This window comes from Cavia porcellus, unplaced genomic scaffold (assembly GCF_034190915.1).
Source record: "Cavia porcellus strain 051 isolate PalLab524CR breed Dunkin Hartley unplaced genomic scaffold, mCavPor4.1 scaffold_45, whole genome shotgun sequence".
Lineage (NCBI taxonomy): Eukaryota > Metazoa > Chordata > Mammalia > Rodentia > Caviidae > Cavia > Cavia porcellus.
Genome location: NW_026947528.1, coordinates 2,363,569 through 2,381,452, shown reverse-complemented (window position 1 = coordinate 2,381,452; position 17,884 = coordinate 2,363,569).

Here is a 17,884-nt window from a genome sequence, read left to right as displayed (position 1 = left end):
AAACTTGTATGTCCCTCAGCCAGAAGCCTTCTCCTCTGTGACCTGGCCAGGGTTTGCTTCTGTGATTATTACCCATATTTCTCCCTGCAGCGCTCAGTGATGGGGACTGGCTGCTGTTTACCTTTGTGAGAGGACAGAGCTCCTGTCCTGTGTGGCTTCTTTCCTTATCCACAGCTCTGCACCCAAGACCCAGGAATTAATTTATCATGCTTTTTTAATATATCAGTTGATAAATAAATGTCCCATTACCATGATTATTTCCTAGATTATTCTATGGCAAGAAATAAGGTTGGTTTGGTTTCCTTTAGACCAGATGATGCTGCTCATTGATGGATTCATTAGCTTTCTTTTCCATGCTCAAACACTCAGAAAAGAGTGTTTAAAAACCAATAGTGGTGCCCTAAAAGGACAACACAGTACTTTACTTTGATGCTGTACTTATTTGAGCACTGGTACACTGACCTGTACAAACAACCTGTAAAGTTGTTTATGAAACAAGCATTATTTACTAAGTGCGTATGAGTAAAGATGTTGAAAATGCATATTAGGCACTGGTGACCCTGTGGCTGCAGCCAAGCTTGAATCCATGGGAATTGACTCTCCCACCTGTGCTTTGCGTTGCCTGCCACAACGTGTGCCACTAGGAGGCAGTGTTGTTCCACTAAAATGACCCTAATAGGTAGAAGTTCCTGCATTTGTGACCCTGCTATTCTTGACAGCAGTGCCTTTAAAAGAGAAACCAACGGGTTGTCTGCTGGAGACCCAGTGTTGTAAATGTCCGCACAAGTTTGATTTCATCACACTAAACAAGTGACACAGGTGCTGACCAAAGGCCAGTGCCGGTGCAGGGAAAGTGGTTGTGAGTCAGTTTAGAGCCCACAGGGAAGAAGGATCACAGCTGGGGGCTGCTGACTTTGAAACCAGATGTGCTCCGTAACCACTGAGAAAATGCAAGGTGAACCTGAAGCTAGTGTCCAGGTAGGATTCTGTTTTATAAGGTACACCCTCTCTCATATACACCTGTGGGTGCTTGTATTCCTCCTTGAGTTTTCCAGTAAACACTTCTGTGTGCAGCAGCTTAGAGTACCTTGTTTCAACACAACTCGAATCTGAATGACTATGTTAAAATGCTGTTTCTAATTACAATCAATTACAAGAAGTTTAGCCCCAAATCTGACTGTGTTTCAAATGACTTCTTTCATTGTGCTTTGCTCCTGTACTCCGGTGTCTACAGTGCCGTGTGACTATTCCTGTGCGGTCAGTTTCTCACAGTGTCAGTCACAGCAGTTACATAACTCAGAGTCAGGCCGGCAGCTCCTCCTCACATAGGAAGGTGGATGAGAGAGGGCTGAGCTCGGGGGGAAATGAGAGTGGGTGATGCTTTCTAAAGTCATTTGAGTCTGTACATGTGTGCACACATCAGAGAAAAAACGAATACGTCCTAGCTATCATGTATGTAACAGCAAACAATTGAAGAGATTTAAGCACTTGTTTTGTTTTAAAATTTTATTTTAAAAGGAAAACAGACGAGCAAACAGTGAAAATGAGATTCAAACCAGGGCAGCAGCACAGTCATAGTACTTGAGCCATGGCGCACTGGTGCTGTGTAGCTGTTATTCAGAGTGCAGAAAACAGGCATCTTATATTATGAGCACAAACAGTGTGAGCACAAAACACTGTTTTCCAGGAACAAACAGAAGCTGGCTATAGCAATCTTAGCTACCTTGTATACACATATTTTTTCCTTTTACCCATTCTTCTGTTCCCCATCACAGTTTGTCTTTTCTTTAAAGAGTTTCTTCCCAATTCAAAATATCCATTGTGCATTTTTTATTTTAAAGACAAAAAAGAATAAACAGAAAAATGAAGATGCATGCAAACCTAAAAAACAACAAAAGCAGAATGATGAGAATGACAACAGAAAACCAACAATAGCTATCTAAATTTTTAAAAGATGGGAATTTAACAAAGGTTGTTATACTGCATATTTTTATCTTCAAAATAGTTGCTCAGGTTACCAGATACAGGAGTAAAACAAAAGCACAATATAGAACAAAACACTGGATTTCAAAAACAACATGGAAGGAAATCCCCACAGTTGCCACAGTGCACACTGTCATCCTCCAATAGATGCCCAGACCCCCAGCCCAGGCCTGCAAAGTCACTCAGACAACAGGTGCATCAGGCTGCTCCTTCGACCTGAGCTGCTTTCCTCTCAGCTGTGTCTTGGAATCAGCCAGTTGCTTGCGGGGGAGGTCGATGCCCCTTTGCTTTCCCAGCCCACACACAGCTGGCTCATGGGAAGGCATGTTTGTCTTGTTGCTGAGTCTCTGCATAGTGGAACATGAGATTTAAGTTTTCTAGCAGTGCTTCCTAAGATTTAAGTTCCTTCTGTGAAACAAGAGTCACAGCAAACAGCCTCAGTTTTTCACATCCCTTGCAAAAAAACAAGCAGAACTGTTTGCCAGCCTGATAATGTCTTTGCAGATTCTTTCCCAAAAAGCACAGAATCAGGAAGCTGCAAAGCAATAAAGAGAAAAGGTCCCTGAATTTTCAAATTTCATCAGTTCAGGAAAACTCTCATTCTCTTATCTGTGAATTCTGTCCCTGCCTACTCCTTCTGCTCCCTTTTCTGTAAAATAATCAATGTTATGTAAGACATCCTCATCTTGTTCACACTTTTGCCTGCTAGTGCAAAGAAATGTAATACATGTTTGTTTTGCAGAAGTAGTATCAAAAATTCTGTTAAATTGTCAATATTTATTCACATATTATCTATAACTACAATCATCAGTAACAATGAGGGTTTTGTGAAGACCCAGATAAGGTGGAGTGCTGGCCTAGCAGTATGAGGTGAGGCCCTGGGTTCAATTCCCAGCACTGGAAAAATAAGTTAGAAAAATGCCATTATGTGAGTCAGAACAATATATAAGATATTCACACAAAACAGAAATAGGCCAGTATTTTTAAGAGATTTGTATCAATAGCCATGGAATATATGGTTTTAATCTTGTATAACACATTTTAGAGGACAAAAAATAAGGAATAACCCAAAGTAAACATATCTTGCTATAATAAATGGCAGGAGCTGATAAATTATCAACATGCAAAAGTTACTGCATAGCAAGGGAGGTGGAGTCCCAAAGACACCTGCCAGGATTTACAGCACTCTTCATGCCCTTCACACACAAAAAATTAACATGGGTTTCCATGTATGTAGCAACAGGAGAAATGAAAAAAATATTTCTACTACATATGACTGATCTTGATAATAATTTAGAAATGGGAATTAAGACATCATGAGATGGTATGTAATAAACATAAGCTAAAGTAAAAGAGTTCCAGAAAACAAAGTGTGGTTCAAATATAAAAAAGGCAAATACTAATACAATGAAATAGTGTAGATGCTAAAGCAGCTTAGCAGTTTTAGAGTAAATTAGAAAATATGCCTATGAAACCACCCAACAATTTCACACCTCTGCAGGACTCTGTTCCCAGAGATGAAAAAACACAAGAATATTCATGCAACTTTACAAAATCATGGTAATAAATAAAAATGCTCTCAGGGTTCAGCGCTAGGAGAAGTTTAAACCAGCAGTGTTGCTGCATTCCGTAATCACATCACACCATGAGAAAAGGATGTATGAGTATTCAAGGAGCACAAAGGATGTCAGTTGATGTGGAACTGAGTAGGCAGAGCAGAGATGGAAAGATGATGAAGGCAGAGTGGAATGGAAATGAAAGCACAAGTTTGTTAGGACTTTGGAGGCACTTTGAGTACATGGTGCTCACCTTGAGTGAGCCACTAAAGATCTGGGTGGTGTGGTCTGACTTCTGTCTGAACAGGATATCTGTGGATGTCGGGAGAGCAGACCACAGGACAGCAAAGACATGAAGTGAGGTGTGGAGGACCCCGAGGGTGACTCTCCTTGAATAAAGAGCAGTTATCTCCATTTTGGCTACAACTGGCCCAGCTCCATGTACTGATATGAACAGAGCTGGCTGGGCCATTTCTTTATCACTTCAATTAGCTCTAAGCAGCATGAACTATGCTGGCTGAGGTGCCGATGTGCAATCTTTGAAGCTAGATGACAGTGGCTGTTTCCCCACCCTGTGTCTCCCAAAACACAGGGTTGAGCCTGGCAAATGAAGAGTCAGTGCTCCACATTGTCAACTGGGATCAAGCCTTGAGATAAGAGGCCGTGGCTTCCCAAGGCAGCAAAGTTTACACATCAGAACTGAAGCACTGGCCTCAAAACTTTAGCTGCTACCTCAACTGTGTCATGCACATTACTCTCTCTGCATATTCCTTTCTCTCCTTATTGCAGAGGTGTTTAAGGCCCAGCCCAGCTCCCAGCCCTCACACATTTCCCGCCATCCTCACAATCTCTCATCCTCATGCCCCTTCCTTCTTCATGAATTAGTAAAATCTGGGTTGGACCCTGGGTTGAGGCCCTTTGTTCTGGCAAACCACCATCTTGGATGGACTTAGAATTTCCTTGACTCTCCATAACTGTAAATATGTCCTAGTGTTTTTATTCTCTTTGTGGGATGCACTGGAAGTGGTGGATTGGAATTAACTTGGTAGAATTCCCATAATTTTCCATGGGATTACTAACATATGCTTCCCAGACAAAGATGAGGTCTGGGAAGGACTCTACAGTGAGGAGGTCAATAGTTGGTTAAAAGAAGTGATTTCCTGAAATGTGTAGCTTCTGTTGTGTGGTGACACAGAGCAGGAACTGGCAGGATGACCTTCAGATCATGTCAAACTCCATATTGACCCATTTGGACTATAACTTCACAGTTAAAAGTTTCAGCCTCTTACTGAAGAATAAGTAGAAGTGCTACAAAGACTGGAAATGCTTCCCAGAACCTAAAAAATCATTACAATCTAGAAAATGTTTTCCCACCACTCAGTGTAAAGCATCTGACCCTAATGACCCTAATGACATTGGAAGGATGAATGCAGGAATAAACCATTCCACAAAAATACTGTGAATCTATCAGTGTCAGAAAACATACTGCAGTCTGTGGCTGTACAGAACCTTCACACACAGTGCCATTTCCATGGAGTCACTGGAAAAATATGATCTGGTTACCACAACAGTAAACCAGCAAGCATTTGCTACATAAACAGTACCAGAAATAACAGTCAGATAAAGCTGGATTGTTAAGAAATAAATTAAACACATTTTTTTTAGTTTTAACTATATTTTCATGTCCATTTACTTATGTGATTTTCAAGTCGACTCCATAGGATAGGGATAATTTTCCTATTTAAAATGATCAATCTTAAATGCTTTATGATGACTCTGGAAAAGTTGAATATTTAGATATGTTGAAGCTAAAGATGGATTTTTCTATGAAACGTGGATTCTAGAACCAAAAGAGACTTCCAACTCAAGGCAAAATGTCAGGAACATGGAGTGACTTTGCTTTCTCTGAAACTCTGTTTTAAAGTATAGTGATCCTCCAACTAATAGAACAATGGAAACAATATCTTGTTGAAGCCATCAACTACAGAATCATTTTGACACTTTTTTTGTGAAATAAAGTGGAGTGGAAGGGTGATGGATAAAATAATCAAGACAAAATTTCTCAAAAATGTGCAGCACAAAGATAGTCTGCCTTGCTGGACCTGGCTTATAATAAGAGGACAGCAGACACAAAATAATGGGGTAAATATTTTTGGGGGGAGTAGCTCTATTAATAAGCATCATCATGCATTTCAGGTGCCCCCACTCAGTGATTCACAATGGGTTATTAGTGACCAGGACCAGAATGGAGGGGTCAGGAGGCTCCAATCAGAGGCATTGTGATCAAGTGTGGTTTGTTGTTACCTGCACAATTCTTCCAATGCTGGATGCTTCAGGTTTATTTGATCTGATGGAGATTGGGGCTTTAAAAATTGTCATATTATCTCATCTGACAAGTACAAATTGCCATTCATAAAACATTTTTACTTTTTACTAAATTAGTATCTTTTAAAATACTTTGCATTGACAATTTTATCTCATCGTGCCTCTATTTCCACAAAGCTGAAGTACCTTAGAAGGACCACATACTATCCAGAATCATTTACCATGCAAGACAGGAAGAGAACTTTACATACCACATAAAAGTATTTTGCCCATCCATTTATTCAACAGGGAGATTTTTCTGGAACATTTTTTTGTCTGCATTCATTTTTATTACATTGCAGTCCAAAAACTCATCAAATAATTGATGGATTATTCTCTTTGGTAAAAATAATGAAAATAACATGAATTTAATTAATTGCTATCAAATAAATCTCACAGAGTTTAGTAGGAAATTCTTGTTCTAAGTTGCGCCAACTTATTATTGTTCAAAGAAACAAAATCTTGTTTCTTATTGAACTCTCTGCAAACAATATCAAGGAAGCAGGGTGAAATGCCATCATTGTAAATCATTTTTTCTCTTACTGTATTTCAAACAGAATTTGAATCTGAGCAAAGCCACTAATGGAGAAGTTTGCTGGGAACTGAAGTCCAAGTTCCAACAGTGCAGAAAAGTCCTCTGTGCAGAGTACCAGAGCCAATTTTGTAAGGTACAAAATATGCCCTGTGTTATTTTAATGAGATTCTAAGCCAAAAACATATACCCATTTTTATGATCTCCATGATTCTTGATTGAGAAATGATGTCATGTGTGTGTGAGACACATGAGCCTCATGAGAGGGAGGCACACTCCAGTGAAGTAAGCCAAAGAGCCAAGGCTGGAACTGGACAAAGCTGTGCACAGAAGTGTTCACTGTCACGTGAAGCTTCCAGTCCTCAGCACAGTGATATATTTTTCCTTGTCCTGGCATCCAAGAAGTGCTTCCCTCTCTTGGTAACAAGATCTAATGTTCAGTTGAGGCCTCTTATCTAAGTGGAATAAGAAACTGGTAAATTTACTTTATTGTGGACCTACATTGATCTACCCCTCTGTCTTTCTCCACAGTCAACAGAGATGGGCCAGTAACACTCAGACTCCATGGCTCTATGCTTGGCATCTTTCTGCTGATCTTCTTCCTCCATTTGGACCCAGTAACAACTTGGGGCCCCAATTTGAGACTATGAAGACCTTATTCCCAGTGTCAGAGCTGTAGTAGCCTTCAACTCTCTCCTCCCCACATCTGCTATCCCTGCACCTTTCCACTCCAAATCTTCTCCTGCCAAAGAGAATCCCTGGTACTCCTGTCTGAGTCTCCTCTGTCCTTGCCCACCCCTCCTCCAGTCCCTTGCACCAGCAGTTAGCACCTGATAACTCCAGCAGACCCTCAACCTCCACAACAGTCCTTTCCATCATCTGCTCAGCATATCTCTACTCCTGCCCTGGTAGCCAATTTCAGCCCCTGGGGAGGATGCCATGGACATGATACCCTGGTTCATGGCTGTCATTTCTAAACCTCCCCCAGACTCCAGGGTGAGGTCAACACCCAATTGGGCATTTCCTGAAGGCACCAGTCTCCCCCAGCAGTGATAGGAGGCTCCACAGGAGGGAGGCCATGGATAATGCTGTGACTACTTCTCCTCTCCATTATTCAGAGAAGCCCAACACACACCTGTGTGCATCTCCCCAGTGGTGTGTTGCCTGTGTGAGGAAAAGGAGTGATGTCTACAGTGATATTGCACACATGGGGACAGGGCTGGTGCTCTATAAGTATCTGAGAAGTAAGGGGACAGAGGGAGTGTGTCTCTCCTGCCATTCCTCAGATTTCAGCTTATGTAACAATATGTTGGCCCATTCTCTATGCCTACTCTGAGCTGTGCTTACACTAACACGAATCCAAATTTAGGGAAGACAAGGCAGTAGCCATGTGGGTAGTATCTGTTCTGCTCTCCAGGGTGGTTGTATGGCCCCTCGTACATTAAAGCACAAGAGGGCAGTGGTGGCATCTGCTCTGATCATTGCATCATGATCATTACCTGTATATTGATGTTTAAAGGCACCCACAAGCTCCTTCCATGATATCTGTGTGAACCTGTTTCCTCTGGTTTCCCCCTGGGATTCCTGCTCTGGGTACCATGGAAGCCCATGGAATGATTCTCCAGTGTCCTTCACATTAAACATAAAGCTTCACCAAAGTGAGGGGTCCTGGGCAGGAGGCAAAGCTTCCCATGGGGAAGGAAAAACAGCTGTGCATCCAAGGTATCAGCTCTGAGGAGACAGACCTGATTTAGCCCCAGCCCCTCCTTCTGGCTACCCATGTAAACCCTGACAACACACCATGACTCGGTGCCTCTCCAGGGGGTGTCCCTCTGCACTATGGAGATCATCCTGGCATCTGCTTCCTAGGAACATGATAAGAGGTGTGAGATGACACTTTTAAAGCCTATAGGCTGCTGTCATGTGTACACAGTGTACAAAAATAGAGGTGAAATCCAGGAAGGGTTGGGATGGAGGTGAATACGGTGCACACAGGCCTGGATCCTGCTGTGTGGTGGTAGAAATGACACCTACTGGACATGTTTCCCTGGAGGCATCATGAGTGGGCAGAAGTTCATCAATTCAGCCATCCATATGCTCCCTAACCATCTCAATTTCTTGTATGTATTCGTGTTATGGCCTCAAGTCAGGAACTGACACAGGATAGTCAAGCACTATGGATGGAGCTACACACCCAAATCTACTGGCATTGTGTCTACATTCACACCTGTGTGAGACACAACACCTATGGCCCAGGCCCCTACTCAACCACTGACATCCGTACTCACCTTCTGATGGCCACCTCCTGAGTAGCCCATCTCCTTGAGTGTGGGTCACACATAGTGACTTTTTGTTCTGGTTTGTATTAGCCAGGGTGAAAGGACCTCATGCATGATAGGCAAGTGCCCTACCCTGAGCTCTCTCCACAACTCCTGACTTATTGTTAATAACAGAACATGGCAGACATCATGGAATGTGACTATCAAGGTTCACACATAAAATACTTATGACCCACCTCCTTCCCTCTCCCTCCTCTGTTCTTTTTTCCTTTCTCTATGTTTTGTTGTCTTCCTCTCTAGATCTCTGGCTTTGAGAAAGCAGCTGCTATCTCTACAGCTTCCCTGAGGAGAGGCTGAAGAGTCTTTGGAGATAAAAAGTATAACAGACAGGAGACATCAGACCTCTGTTCTAACTGAGTTTCTGCCTCTAAGCAAAGGACTGAGTCTGAGAGCAGATTCTGCCAAAGTGAGGCTCCCCCTGAGCCTGCAGCCTGGTCGGGAGACACTATGGTGCATCCCCCAGCAAGATATCCTAAATTCCTGATCCACGGAACCTGAGAGAACTAAAGTTTACCTGTTGTGCCTAACTTTGCAGCCAAGCATCCATCAGTGGTCACTGATCACTATAGCAGATGTGAGGTTCTGCTCCTGCCCCTGTCTCTCTCCACTTCTCCCCTCCTTTATTCTCCCCAGGCCCTCTGTCCTTGCTTCTCACTTCTTTCTTGACTAAAAACAACTTTGACTTTGAATCTCCAGATTGCTGGTCCCCTGTCTTCTGCCACATGGACTCAGATGGCTCCAGCTGGTCCAGGAGAAGCTTGGCCCTGGGATTCACCTCAGAGTTCAGTCCCACTGAAGAGTGAAGGACAGGAGATGTGGACCTAGGGCAAACACGAAGGCAGCAGAGTGAGAGGTCTGGCCTCTCTCCTAACACTACCTACACAGGTTACCTTAGGGAGGGGCACATGGGCCTCTAGCCCGGTAAGTGCAGTTTCCACTCCCACCCTCTCCCAACAACAGTGGGACAGTGTGGGCCTTGGGAGCCTTGAGAGGCTGAGTGAAGGCTCTGTGGGTGGCAGTCCTTGCTTAGTGATGTGATACCACTCCCTTCTTCAGGGAAGCCTGACACAGTGTCTCCCTGTGATACCCCACTTCAGGTCAGCTCAGCAAAGGGAAAGACTGATATCTGCCATGCCCTGGCACTCAAGGGCTCAGGGCTGCTGCTCCATGAATATCTGAGCAGTGAGAGGTCAGACGATATCTATCCTGTCTCTCTGTAGTCTCTAACTCAGGCAGTGATATGTTGCTCTTTGTGTTTGTAAAACTCCTCATGCATGGACTGTACCCACATGTAGGGAAGCCTGGGACCTGGAAAAACTGCCTTGAGGTGAAAAATATCTGTTCTTCTGCCAATGCTGACTTGTAGCTTCCAAAGAACATCAAAACTCAAAAGGGCAGTGGTTGAACCTCTTCTGCTTACAGGATCACGGACAAAACCCGGTCAAGTTTCTTTATACACGGTGTCTTCATGTGTATTTGTGGGTTGGTGACACCCAATCACTTTCCAATGATATCTGTGGGCCATGGGTACTTTGCCATCCCCCAAAATTCCTGCCCTGGGCACACCCTGAACCCTCTAGAGTAACTGTCTAATCTCCTTTCCAATGAACAGAAAAGCTTTCCACAAGTGCAAATCAGTGAGGGGGGTGAAGGTCATCCATGGGAATTAGCACAGCCTTTGCAGCTGGTATTCAAAGGGCAAAGGCCACAGCTAACCTCCGGCCATGGAGATCCTAATTTCATCCTCAGTGACCCTGCAGTCTGGATCCACTCGGCACCCCAACACTCAGTGTTGTAAATTGAGGCTGAGGCGCTTGCACATGGCCAGTACTTGAATACCTCAAGTCCCATGGGTTAGCTCAGGTAAGAACTTACCTTCCCAGTATCTGAACCTTTCCTGAACTCAGTGACTCTGAGTGGCTGGTGGATGAGCCTACGGATACCTGTCCTGGACCCCCTCTTGTCTCTGGGTGCCTCGGCCCTGGGGCCGGTGAGCCCTGGTCTGAGCTGCCCGTGATGGTTAGGTGTTTGCTGGTGAGCTTCCTGAAGCATCTGAGCTGAGTGAACCATCCTCTCATACTTTCCCATGTGCTTCCCTCAGGAGGGGTCCTGATGCTGGGGCCTCAACCCATGCAGCAGTAGGCTCACTGGAGATGTTGATGGTTCTCCTCCTGGCTTGTGCCAGGGGTGCTTGCCAAGAAGGCAGGTGAATTGCTTTCTTGTTTAGCTGCCTAAATTCCAACATGGCCAGATTCAGTATTTATTAGTTCTTATACACTTGATACAACTCAGCAGGGGATTTATCATATCCTGGTTTTTGTTGTTATTATTAAGCATTTATGATCCTTGATCAATTGCCTGTGTTAGTTATTGCTCTGTCAAATGGAGTGTTTGCTCCTGAGGGTGTAGGTCAAGGACACCAAAGGAGGTCACATACCCTTTAAAGGTCACATCTCATTTTACTTAGGGATGCAGTCACTTACTTTTGTATCTTCCAACTATCCCTACAGTATATATGTTTGTAGTAGATGCATTCAGTTATTTAGTTTTCTAATGAACACTGTTGTGGAGTGCGGTAACTCCTGGAGGAAACTGGAGCAGGCTAGGGCCTGTTCTCTTATTTCAGGCTTCATACCATGACCTGCCTGAAGTGCCCCATCTGCTGACCTGCTCCCTGTAAACAACTGTCCTGCTCTGCAGCTGTGGTGAGTCCACATCTTGCAATTGAGAGCTGCACCTGGGTGGAAGACATTCAGTCAAGGTGGGCTCTGTTGTAACAGGCTGACCTTCTCATACAGAGCTCTCGTGAGTGAGACAGGGGACCTCAGGTCTGCAGGCAGGAGCTCTGGCAGCAGAGCCATTTCAGCCCTCTCCTGTCCAGCATGCAGTGTGTGTTGCTTTGCTGAGCTCCTGAATGATGGATCAGGAGGCCTGGACCTGCGCCTTTCTTACCTATGGTACCCTAATTGGCGCCACGCTGTCTTCCATCTTCCCCCAACTTCAGATCTCCACAGAGATCTGAGCAGCCCTGGGCTTCCCCTTTCAGTCTCCAAATCTATGCCAAGATTAGGTGTGAATTCTATGACCAGGAAATTAAATTTTTGTACATTTAACCTAGAAATTCCACTTGTAAGCCCTCATTATAAAAAAATGAGATTGACAGACATCCATAATCTCTTCTTACTCATTTATGAGTGTTGATAGTTAGAAACCCTGAATGTACCACAGCAGAGCTGCTGAGTCAATTATAAAATTACAGTCACAGAAAATGCTGAAAGAAGGCCATGTCCTAGGCCATGTCCTAGATCCTACCTGAGATGATAGAAGACATCATGGCTCTCCACCCAGCAGTGATGAGACACAGGCCCGAATAGTGGGCAATGACAGGAGATAGAAGCTCCTAGAGGGCAGACCACTGATCCTGGGAGAGATGCCTTTGTAGTGTTTTTTCCATTTTCCCGTTTCATTGCACTATTTATAGTGCCCTATTCAATATTATTTTATTCATTTCAATTAATATTAAATAGTGGCTAATTTCTTGAATAGGTATGTCAAAATGGATGATTTAATTTCATTATAAATAGTGAAAGTTATGTACAATACAGACACTTCAAATATCACTGTACACTTAAATAAGGAGGCTTGGTATTCAGCAAGCCAACACATCATTCATGACTAACTTTTAAAACTCCAACACATACAGCCATGAGGATCCCACTGTGGTGCGTGTCGTTGCTCTCCCTACCTTAGAAGCCACCGTGCTCACCCTCACCTGTGCCTGCTACTGCCAGAGGACAGCAAGAGTTTTTTTTTTTTCTTTTTTAAGTCTATTTTTCTAGCAAGGAAGTTCTGAATCTTCCTGCTGCCAGGCTGAGCAGGGAGTGTGCAGTGTGCAAGGTGCCTAGCACTGCCTGCCTTTCACCCACCTCACCCATGCTGCAACCCTGCAAGCATGGGAAGGCAAGCCCCAGGATGCAACAAAGACACTGCCACTTCAGCCCCAGGATCCTCAGCTTCTGGGACTTGGCCTCAGCTTCCACCAGGCTTCTGGTGCTGCCCTGAATTCAGCTGGTGTAGTGGACTGGGCAAGCCCTCAGCCCCTCAGGACCAAGACTATTGACTGCATTGACCCTTCCAGTCTGAAAATTTGCTCCTCTCCTTTCTGACTGAGGCTGGGGCATTGGAACAAAATGCAGCATTGTCATTACTTTTTCTTTTGGTTCTTCTTTTTATTCCTCTGGTTGCTTTGTTTACTTAAACATGTATTTAGAACTGCATTTTGCCAAAAAAATTTCCTTGTCTTTTCACTCCTCACTTAACTGAAGTTTTTACAGATTTCTACTGCAGCTGAAATCCTGTGTTCTTGAACACTCAGAATCCACTCTGAAGCTTGGTAGAACGAGGAAAGGATAGTAGAACCTAAACTTGGGGACATTTCTGTGCCTTCCACTATCTTGTACAGCAAAGCCTGACTCATGGCCTGTTTACTTGCAAAATATGGGCTTCAGTAGCTACTGCATCTGTCACTGACAAAATGAATTTCCTGAATGCTAAGTACATTGCCTAAGGTTTCTCATGCCCAAACTTCAAGAATTATTTCCAGTAGACAAGACACTGCCACTCATCTTGAAATCATGATGGGATTTTATGTAAACACATACTCCAATCCACCTCCTGGCATCCAAGACCCGAGAGAGGCAGGGATGGCTTGTGCAGATTTAAACACCTTGAAATTTTCAACTAGCAGCAGCAACAAGCAGGGAGCAGAGCTGCTAAACACTCCCATTTAGGTGATGGAATCGTGTGATGGCTTTTGCCCTGGGTTTACTGAGTTAGCTCCATAAATCTAGGTTGCTGCTGGGATTTCCCTTCCTGCAGTGCAATGCCAAAGTGAGAACACGTACATGTAGCATTTCTTTGGAGTTTTTCTTTTGCAATTGTGAAACCTGCTGCATGTGATTTCACACATCTGGCATTGCAGACCCACCCATGGGCATTATTTCTATCTCTTGTAAAGGGTTAATTTATTTATATAACATGCAGAGCGCTGTTTCCAGCCTTGTTTTTCCGAGACTTGTGTGTTTTCCATCATTTCTTCAAAGGAAGCTAAATGATTTAGTTTGAGCAAACTTTAAGTGTGTTGCCATGCTTCTGTGTGTCATCCTTGCTGCCAGACCTGAAGAAAGAAGTGAGGTGGACCCACTGGAGGTTCAGCTCCAGAAGGACACTCTGCTCAGCTGTGTCAGGCAGGGGTGCCCCTCACCTGACTGGCCACCATGGATCCAAATGCCTTTTCCTGGTACTGTCCCTGGTGTTGGGAAGCACTGGATTGCAGTGGAGAATCTAAGGGTACTGGCTGGCCCTAGGAAAATCTTGGTGTGCCATGAGTTTTTCATATGTAGTCCTGCACCTGGGCCAGAGTAAAGTTCCCTCCAGCAGCCATGCACAGCATCCTCTAAACAGCTCTCCTGTGCATGCTCTAAGTGGAGGCTAGTGAGGGTGTCAGTTCCTTTCTGCTGCAAACAGTACTGTGAATGAAATTCCTGAAAAGAAGTCTTGAAAATTAGTGCAGCATTCTGTGTGGGAGAAACCTCTATGCTTAGACCTACAAGGTCTAGGGACACCTCTGTAGAGCTCTGATGGGAGCTGCGGGACAGGGTTCTGCTCTGACCCCATGTTCTCACCATTGCTGTTCAGCACTTGCCACTGAATGGGGAAACAGCACATCTCAGGGATGTGGGCCTGTGTGAATCAGGTTTGGCAGGCTCAGTGTTTTCTGTGCTTGTTGGCCACATGTGTTAATTCCCTTTGAATTACAAGAATTGTTATTCTCTCACAAAATGGACTCATTTATATACTGGTGTAGAAATGAAAACTGAGAGAAATAGTAGAGGTACAAGGGGAGGGGAAGGGAAAGGCAAGGGCTTTTTAGGACTCGAGCCCTAAGTGGAGCTCAGTATGCCTGCCATGGAGCCAGCAACAACCCCTGCCTTGGAATTCCTCAAAACAGTGTACCTGGCCATAGTTTTCAGGTTGATCCCGGAGCTCATGAGGTCATTGGAGGTGGAGCTGGCACAAGCTCAGTCTGCAAGTAGGCCTTTAGCTCAGTCAGGTACCAGCCTTGCCTCAGAAAAATCACCAAATGTCCTGGTTCCTTGCAGGTTCCAAAACCTCCCAGTGCCTGTCAGAAACAACTCTGTGCACAAATCCAAACCCAGCAAATTTCCCATTCTGTCTTGCCCCACTCACTTCTGCATGCTTCAGTGTTGCAGGAGGTGCCAAGCCTGGGAGTCTTTCTCCGTGTGAAGTGCCCCATGTCCTCCCCAGAGACCAACCAAACCTGGCCAAATCCTACTCACTGTAACTCTCATTTTCAGTGAGCTTGGCTTGGCTCAACTCAACCAAGTTAGGTTGGGCTGAGTGGTCTATCATACTCAGCAGCACATGCCAGAAGCCAAGAAGGGATACTTTGATCCCAAGGAGGACAGGTATAAGCAGCAGTACAGGTCTGACCTCCCTCCTTAACTGCCCTCCCAGGACATCTTGTGCCCTAACCATAACCATAACCATAACCATAACCATAACCATATCCATAACCCAACCTCACCTGCTGACCCTGGGGAGTCCCTGGAGAGTGCTGTGACCACTGTCCTCCATTATTCAGGGAAGCCTGAAATGCATCTCCCTTACCCAGTATCGTGGCATGTTGTCTGCAGTGTTACTCTACTCATGGGTACTCTACACGGTGATGCTCTATAACTATCCAAGAATTGAGTGGACAGAGAGAGAGAGTCCTGCCTGCTTTTCATCCACCTTCAGTTCATATACTGATGCATCACCCCATTCTGCATACCTTCCTGGGAAACCCCTTCCCTTACCATATGTCCCCATGTTCGGAAGCCAGGAACATAGTTTATAATATTAGTAGAATTTTGTCTGGGTTGCTTGTATGGCCTGAACAAAATGGAATCACAAGAGAGCAGTGGTCCCATCTGCTCTGGGCATTGCATCATGGTCAGTGCCTGGCACACTGATGATTTAAGGTGCTTCTAGATCCTTCCATTATGTCTGTGTGGACCTGGGTCCTCTGGTATCCCTCAGAGATTCCTGCTCTGCATACCATAGAAACCCATGGAATGAATCTCCATCCTTCACAGTGAAGAGAACAGCTTCACCCAGGCAAGGGCTCCTTGGTAGGAGGCAAAGCTTCCCCATAGGAAAGAAAAACAGCAGGTCTTCCTGAGGTGAAAGACCTGGGTTTAGTCCCAACTCCTCCTTTTGATTTCCTGTGTAAATTTAGACAATACACCATGCACTATGGAGGTCATCCTATCATATGCTTCATGGGAACATCTTCAGAGATGACATTTGTGAAATTGGGAGATGACATTTGTGAAAATTGGGAGCTGTTATCACAGGTAAATAGTGCACAGAGTTAGGGGCAAAATCCAGGAAAGGGTGGGATGGAGGCGAATACAGTGAACACAGGCCTGGCTCCTACTCTCTGGTGGTGGAAATGACACATGTTTCCCTGGTGGCAACATGAAGTGGTAGAAGTTCATCATTTCAGCCATCCTTATGCTCCCTAAGCATCTCAATTGCTTCTATGTATGGTGCTGTACCCTGAAGTGCAGAAAGTTATCGACATCTCATAGAATGACCCCTGGATACAGCTGGACAGAGACCAATCAACCATGTTCTAAAGGTGATCAGCCAGACCATAGCACAAGATTTGGAGTTGGTTTTAAAAAATGCCTAAAGAAACCAGTTGAGGTTTGAGTCTTTGTAATCCCCATACACTACCAGACTAGGGCAAGAGGATCACATATTTGAGCCCAGACTGAGCAAATTAGCTGCACAGTGAGGCCCCATGTCAAATTTAAATATGAAAAAGTAAATAGGGCTGGGGATGTTGCTCTGTGTGAAGGCTCTGGGTTCAACTCTCCTGTACAAATATGAAATTTATTACCTTGTGCAGAAGCTGAATCAAGATTATATACCTTCCTTGGAGCAATATGGAACCAAATTCCCCTAGGAACCATCAGCCCCTAGTGTCCAGAATGGTCTGAGATTCAGTATTTTGTAAGAGAAAGTGAGTCAAGATGAAGGCAATGTTCATCCATCTTCAAGAAGCAGAGGTGAGGCCATGTTGTGCTGTTGTGCTATCTGCTGAGATGTCATGGGGATGCAGTGTCCCCATGGGCATATCACAGCATGTAGAGCTGCATTTGCCAGAGGTCACCATAGAGCTCTGTGTTGGACATTGTATCTGCAGACCCATGGACAGGAACTGGTCCTACCCGAGCCTCTATGACTGACTGAAAAACTCAACCGCTAGGAATCTAACTCACAAAAGGAGATTTACGAAGGTGGCTGCTTCCTATGAGACAGAGGATGACAGGACTGTGCCTCCGCATCTTACATGCAATCTGTGAGGAGCTGATCTCTACACACACTCCCCCACTCAACAGTTAAAATATTCAGGCTCGGGCTGGGGATTTAGCTCAGCGGCATAAGCACCTGCCTTGCAAGCAGGCGGTCGTGAGTTCGATTCCCGGTACCGATAAAAATGAAAAAGACAAAAAAAAAAAAAAAAAAAATTCAGGCTGACCCTAAAATGAGACCAAAAGAAGAGCACCTCGGAAAGAGGCTACTGTTCCTGGGTGGAACAACAGTCACTATGTCCTTTATTGTTCACTCATATTGCATTGTGTATTTAACCTTAATATGTATTTCTCACCCCAGAAGAAAATATTGGATAATTTACTGAATTTGTGATTGACTAACCAAGGACATTTACTTAAGATTTTTCCTTCTGACCAAAAAAAGCAAGATTAAAAAGTCACATCCATCATCCTCTGGCAGAAGACAAACTTGATTGCATTGATGTGGAAAATGTAGCAGAGGTAAATTATGAAGACATAAGATTAGTGGGGGCTGGGATGGAGCAGGAGGGTGAAGAAAAGAAAACACCTTTCTGTACAAAATTGAGGAGGAAAATGTTCTGGAAGTGGACATTGGTGAAATTTGCAAAACATTGAGAATATATAGAATGCTACCAGGATGATTATTTTAAATATGACTGAAATCTTAAGTTTTATTTATATTGG